The sequence below is a fragment of the Microtus pennsylvanicus genome, chromosome 3 (assembly GCF_037038515.1).
Source record: "Microtus pennsylvanicus isolate mMicPen1 chromosome 3, mMicPen1.hap1, whole genome shotgun sequence".
In the NCBI taxonomy this organism is placed as follows: domain Eukaryota; kingdom Metazoa; phylum Chordata; class Mammalia; order Rodentia; family Cricetidae; genus Microtus; species Microtus pennsylvanicus.
The window spans coordinates 49,232,050-49,238,168 of record NC_134581.1 but is presented as its reverse complement, the minus strand read 5'-3'; positions in this window follow the sequence as shown (position 1 = coordinate 49,238,168).

The window sequence follows — 6,119 nt, the reverse complement described above, 5'->3', positions numbered from 1 at the left end:
AGGAGGAAAAAGAACCAAGGAAGAAAGGGAGGGAGGGAGGGAGGGAGGGAGGGAGGGAGGGAGGGAGAAAGAGATGGAAGGAGAGAGGGAGGGAGAGACAGAGGGATGGAGGGAGAGAAGGAAGGAGGGAGGGAAGGGAAGAGGGAGAGAGTCATATTTGCTAACTAGGATGGGTGGTCCTCTTATTCCTGAAGACTAGTTAGAAAAACGCAAGGCAAAGAAGAGGATATTTTTAGCTACTTCCTATGCTGTGTCAAAGAGAAACATTAAGTTCTTACAGGACATTTTTTCTCTAAAATTTTTCTAAAAGAAGATGAATTCGATGTGCATGAAATACTAGAAAGACTACATGAAGCCAAAGGGGGCCGTGGAAGGGCTTACCAGGAAAAGCATGTTGTCTGGACAAGGAAATGGCAGGACCTGGGATGCTAGTAGGGATGCTGCCCGCTGGGAAGGGTAACTGCTCCTCCAGGGGCCAGCCCAGAGCAGCCCTCCTCCCCAGACAGTCCTCACCGGGGCCCAACATGAGCAACTCAGGCTAGCACATGGTGTTTTCTTTTTCCTGAAATAAAACATCATCACCTGATCGTAGCTAAGTAACTGTGAACTTGTAAAAGTCTGTTTGTCATTCCCCAGAGATCCATTCGAGTGGTTTTTCAGATGAATTTGTTCTTGCAAACACTTTGCAATGTTTCTCTAATTGTTTCTCACAGGCCTGGAGTGAAGGAGGATTACTCCAGCCCCTTTACTCAGCCCTGTTGCAGGTGAGTAAATTGAGGCTCATAAAAAGGGCCGTGTGAGAGGCAGGCACCTCCTCTGATTCATCCTCCCAGTGCTCGGACACCCGTGGGTATGTTCCAAGACTAAAGCAGCTCGCAGGACTCTCAGCCCGATGCTCCCAGCTAAGCTGAGCCTGCAGCCCCCTGTGCCTGTTTGGTTTGGCCACAACACGCAGCATCCTGTTGATAGCCATTAAGTGTTTTCACAGCTTGTCAGGAGCTTGTACATTCGAGTTTAAAAAACTACTTCAGGGGCTAGCAAGGTGGCTCAGTGGGTAAGACTCTTGCCCCACAGGTATGAAGACCTAAGTTCGATCCCCAGATCCCATGTAATGATGGAACACACACACATACACACACACTATAATTATCATAACAAGTTACATATCATATCGGTATTATATAACCAAGAGCTAATACATATTACAAAATACAAAAATTAAATGCTATGTGAACAAAGTATTCTAATGCAATATACAGATACTAATTATACTGAATATTCAGCAAACATTTAGGGCTGCATGAGGAGCTATTCTGGTGCTGTGTAGATGTGCCAGGGCCACAAAACTGAGGGACACCGTCAGGACAGACGTGGGCTGAGAGTCAGATTGTCTGTGAAGGAGAAGAACGTTGAGCCACCTCTGCTTTCTCTCCGTGGCTGAACTAGCACTTCCCAGAGAGGCTGCTTCCAAGTCCTCTGCCTCCAGCCTGGTGACCTGAAGGGCTCTTCACAGAGCTGAGGCACTGGGCAGAGGATGTGTCTCTCCACCCCCTCCACCTCTCCCATGCCGTTTCTACTTGAGCCCCAGAAGGCTTCTGTGATTCTCTGAAATAGATGACCTTTTCTTCTCGGGCACGAGTCGTCATAAAGGTGGCAGCCTGGAGCCAGGTGCTGGGGAAGGGCTAGGGAGGGAAGCCACAGCTGTCACGAGTTGGGCGCGTCAGAAATGGAAAAGGATGCTTAGCTGGCTCTGAGGCCGGTGTGTTCTGACTTAATAGACTGGGGAAGGGGCCAGGATCTAACAGGAAATCAGGACCTTGTTCTTGAGGCTGACCTGGGGGAGATAGCTCAAAGGATTGGGAAGGAACAGATTCCCAATGGAGGGGAAGGTTGGAGGGGAAGGGCACAGTCTCATTCTGTTTTTTAAATTTTATTTATTTATTTATTTATTAAAGATTTCTGTCTCTTCCCCACCACCGCCTCCCATTTCCCTCCCCCTCCCCCAATCAAGTCCCCCTCCCTCGTCAGCCCAAAGAGCAATCAGGGTTCCCTGCCCTGTGGATGGAGGTGGGTGATCCTTGGACTTCCCACGGTCTCATTCTATACCTGCCTCTGACCATACAATATGGAAGAGCGCCTCCACCTGAACATGTCCTCTTTCGTGAACTATAAAATCCTGTTCCTGGGCCTAGAGTTCCTCCTAGCCTAAATCCTGAGGTCTCATTCACAATCGGGAGTGAGAGGACCACAGTGCCTGAGTTCGGCAGGCGTGAACACATACTAGCCAGTTCTGGCCCAGAAGCATGTTTTGGACAACAAGGCAATTTCACCTGAAACAGAAAACATGGGTGTTGGCCCTACCATGGCCCTAGACTCGGCATGAATGTGAGCAAACTATTTCAGGTCTATGGCTTTATTCTTAGCCTCAAAATTAAGAGTATTGACATTCATTTTGTGATTATTTTAACCATTTTTCAAAAAGAAAGATTAAATTTTTCTGAGGTCCCACTTAGGCAGAAAAAAATAGGACTTCCCTGCATGTAGAGGAAAAGGCTCATGAAGCCTCCCCAGTCTCAATGCCCCTTGCTTTGGTCTGACTATCCTCCCAAACTTCTTGTTGAATCTGATTGCTATCCCGGCAGTGCTAGAAGGTGGAACCTTTGGTTGGTAACTAAGGTACGCAGGATCTAGTGCCACAGTGGGCTGATGCCATTAGAAAAAGACAAGCCCAGTCCCTTCTACACGTGTGTGTGTGTGTGTGTGTGTGTGTGTGTGTGTGTGTGTTTGCGTGTCTGTGAAAGTCTGTGGGGCAGGTACACATGTGCAGCTGTGTGTGTGTAGCGAAGCGAGAAGACAGCCTTAGAGGTCATGCCACAGAAGCCTTGCATTTTGAGACAGGATCTCTCAATGGCCAATTAGGCTAGGCTAGCCAGCCAGCAAGTCCCAGCTACTTATCCTGAGAGTGCTGCCAGCTCTACCCTATGGTTTCCAGAAGGAACACTGAGACTCCGTTAGATCAACCTCCTTGCCTTTCTGCTCAAGCTCTCTCACTTCCCCAGGCTCCATGGTCTATTACCCACAATACCCTTGTGCTGCCCTTCCCTAGTCCATTGTGCTCATTCACTGAATTGTGAATGGGCTCAAGAGTGTAGGACTTCCCGGGTTGCTTTCTAACTGACAGAGGTGGGTTTGGCTTTGCTGCTCTTTGCTGCCCTGGGTTTTTGCTTTCCTCGCTTCACACAGGCTCCTGCTGGCTTTAATTAAGCCTGTGGAGCCTCCCTCAGGGCTGGCCCTCATGAAATGAGGTGACCCAGCTCACTGGGGCGGCTCCCCTGAGGCCCCTCAGCTCCGGGCTTATCACAACAATTTCTGCTTCACATTTTCCACAGAACACTGCAACCTGAACAGGAAAATATAGTTTGCGAGTGCAGGAGCCAGTCAGCGCACAGGGTCTCAAACAAGAAGGCTCGGACGCTCCTGCTGCCCAAGGGCTCAGCCTGCAGAGAGGCTGACAGGGAGGAACGCAGCGACTTGATACCAAGGCATGGGGGGCAACCATAGAGTCAGCACAGCTCTGCGATTGGATCATTGCCCTTCATGGGTGTGTAAGGCTCACTCCTAAGTGCCCAGCTATGGAAGAGTGCCAACCATCAACCCAGTGCTATCTATACTTCCAGGACTGGCTTTCAAGGGCCTTGACAACTTTTCTCTCTCTCTTACATTCCAAGGTTATAACCAAAAACTCTTAGAGCCTTAGAGGGCAGGACAGTGGCAGTGTTACTCAACAGGAGATATGTTGTGCTGTACTAACAAAGAGTTCCCACCATTTCAATGACTTGACAGGCTGGAGTCTCAAAAAGAATCTGAAGTAGACAGGTTCCTGGAAAATGATCGCTGAGGTTCACCCCTGGCCTTCATACATAGACAAACACATACATGTGCGCACATACAAATGAGACATAACATATATACAACAAATCAATCCTCTTCAATGCATTCAGCAATCCTGACAAACACATGCTCTTCCATAGCCAGCATTACGGACATAATCTGAATATAGACAGTTCCAGCCCTTCAGTCATCTTCTGTGGGCTAGTGTGGTTGATGCCAGCCCAACTTTGGTTCCTGATCTGTTTTCTGTTTTTATAAACTGTGCGCCATGTGATTGAAATATAGTATTTAATTTGGGCTCACCATACTGCACCTACACCTCAGCCACTTAGGGGTGCGTGTCTGTGGCTCACTACAGCCATTGCACAGTGGTGTCTGCATGGACACACCCGGTCTGCTCGCTTGTTCCTGTCTTGTATTTACCGCTTTTGTATAAATCTGTCATGGACGTTTGGTGTGAACATCAGCTATCATGTCACATGGGGACAGATCTAGGAAAGAGGTTGGTGGGCAGCATAAGTGTGTGTTTCATGGTTTAAGAAATTGCCAGATTCTTCTGAAAAGTGGCCAGACCACTTTGCATTGCTGTGAGTGTGTGAGAATTCCCATTGCTCAGCATCTTTGCCAGAACTTATTTTTTTTCCTTAGGCTTTTGATGCTGTTGGTCTCTTTAACAGTGGTCCTCGATGATTAATAACATCGAACACCTTTTTATGTGCAATTATTATTGGTGTATTGTGTTGGCCAAGTATCTTTTCCTCTAATATGTTTAGGTTTATTTTTTATTATTCACTTTTAAGGTTTTTATTACAAATATTGGTTTGTGGGGATAAGGGAACAACATAAAAGCGCCAGTTCTCTATTTCCAACATGTGGCTCCCAGGAAGCAAACCCAAGTCATCAGACTTGGCCGCCAACACATTTACCCACTGAGCCAACCTCACTAGTCCTATTATTATTAGAGTTTGATAGTTCCTTCTACATGTAGGATCAAGTCCTTTCTCAGACATGTGATTTACAAATATTTTCTCCCAATTCCTACTGTCTATTTTTATTTTACCAACAGTATATTGTAAAAATATTTATAGTATTTCTGACTTACTAGGTTTTTACTGGTTAAGTTGTGGGTTTTTGTAAGAAAATCAGCTCAACAAGGGTTTTCTCCTAATTGTTCTCCCAAAATTTTTGAGGTGTTACACTTCTATCTGTTATTAAATCTGAGTTAATTTTTGTACGTTCAATAAAATACAGATTGAGTTTTATTTTTCCCATATGATCATCTTGACACATTTGCATTTATTTGAAATATTTAATCATCTTTGTACTTTCAGCAAAAGTCAGTGGGAATGGATGTGTGGGTCTATTTTTGGCATCTCTGTTCAGTTCCATGGGTCTATAGAGCTGTTCTTTTATTACTACCATATCTTTTTGATTGTCAGAACTTTATGGAACATCTTTAAGATTGTTCTTTAAATTTTTTTATTATTCTAGTTATTTCCATAAAATATTTTTAAAAACCTTGTCCATTTACACACACACACACACAACACACACACACTGCTGAGACAGACTCTTATCAGGATTGCACTTGGCCTATGGTTCTACCTGGGCAGTTAACACATGTACAACACTAGCTCATGGTGTAGCTTTCTACTTAGGGCTTACTCCAGTCCCCTCGTGAGTGTTCTATAATTTCAGGAATGTGTTGGGGCTTTTTGTGTGTTTGCACACAGATATTGCATATATCACTTAATATCCATAACTATGTTTTCTTGTGATGTTATTATCTCACTTAATTAACCTTCTGATCTTTAAAATTCTCCCTAGAATCTAAGTAAATTATTGTGCTAAGTTTTCTACCTAGTCTCCTTGTATTTATTTTCTAGCCTTATCGCTCTTTCAGTATAATTTAAACAGAACTGTTGAAAGCAGACATACATACCTCATTCCTAATCTAGTCTTTCTGACCCAGAATGCGTGGTGTTGGTGTTCTTTATAAAGTAAAGAAAATTCCTTTCTATTACAGTTCACTGGTCATATTTACCACAGGTATTATATTATCTCAATTATTAACATTTATAATTGTATGTTTTTATTTTTTTACTCTAATAATAGGGATAATTGCACTGATTTTTAAATTTTAAACCTACCTTGTATTCCTGGTATAATGTTCAGTAATACGTGATATGTTATACTTCGTACGTAGTCTGGAACTTGATTCTCTCATT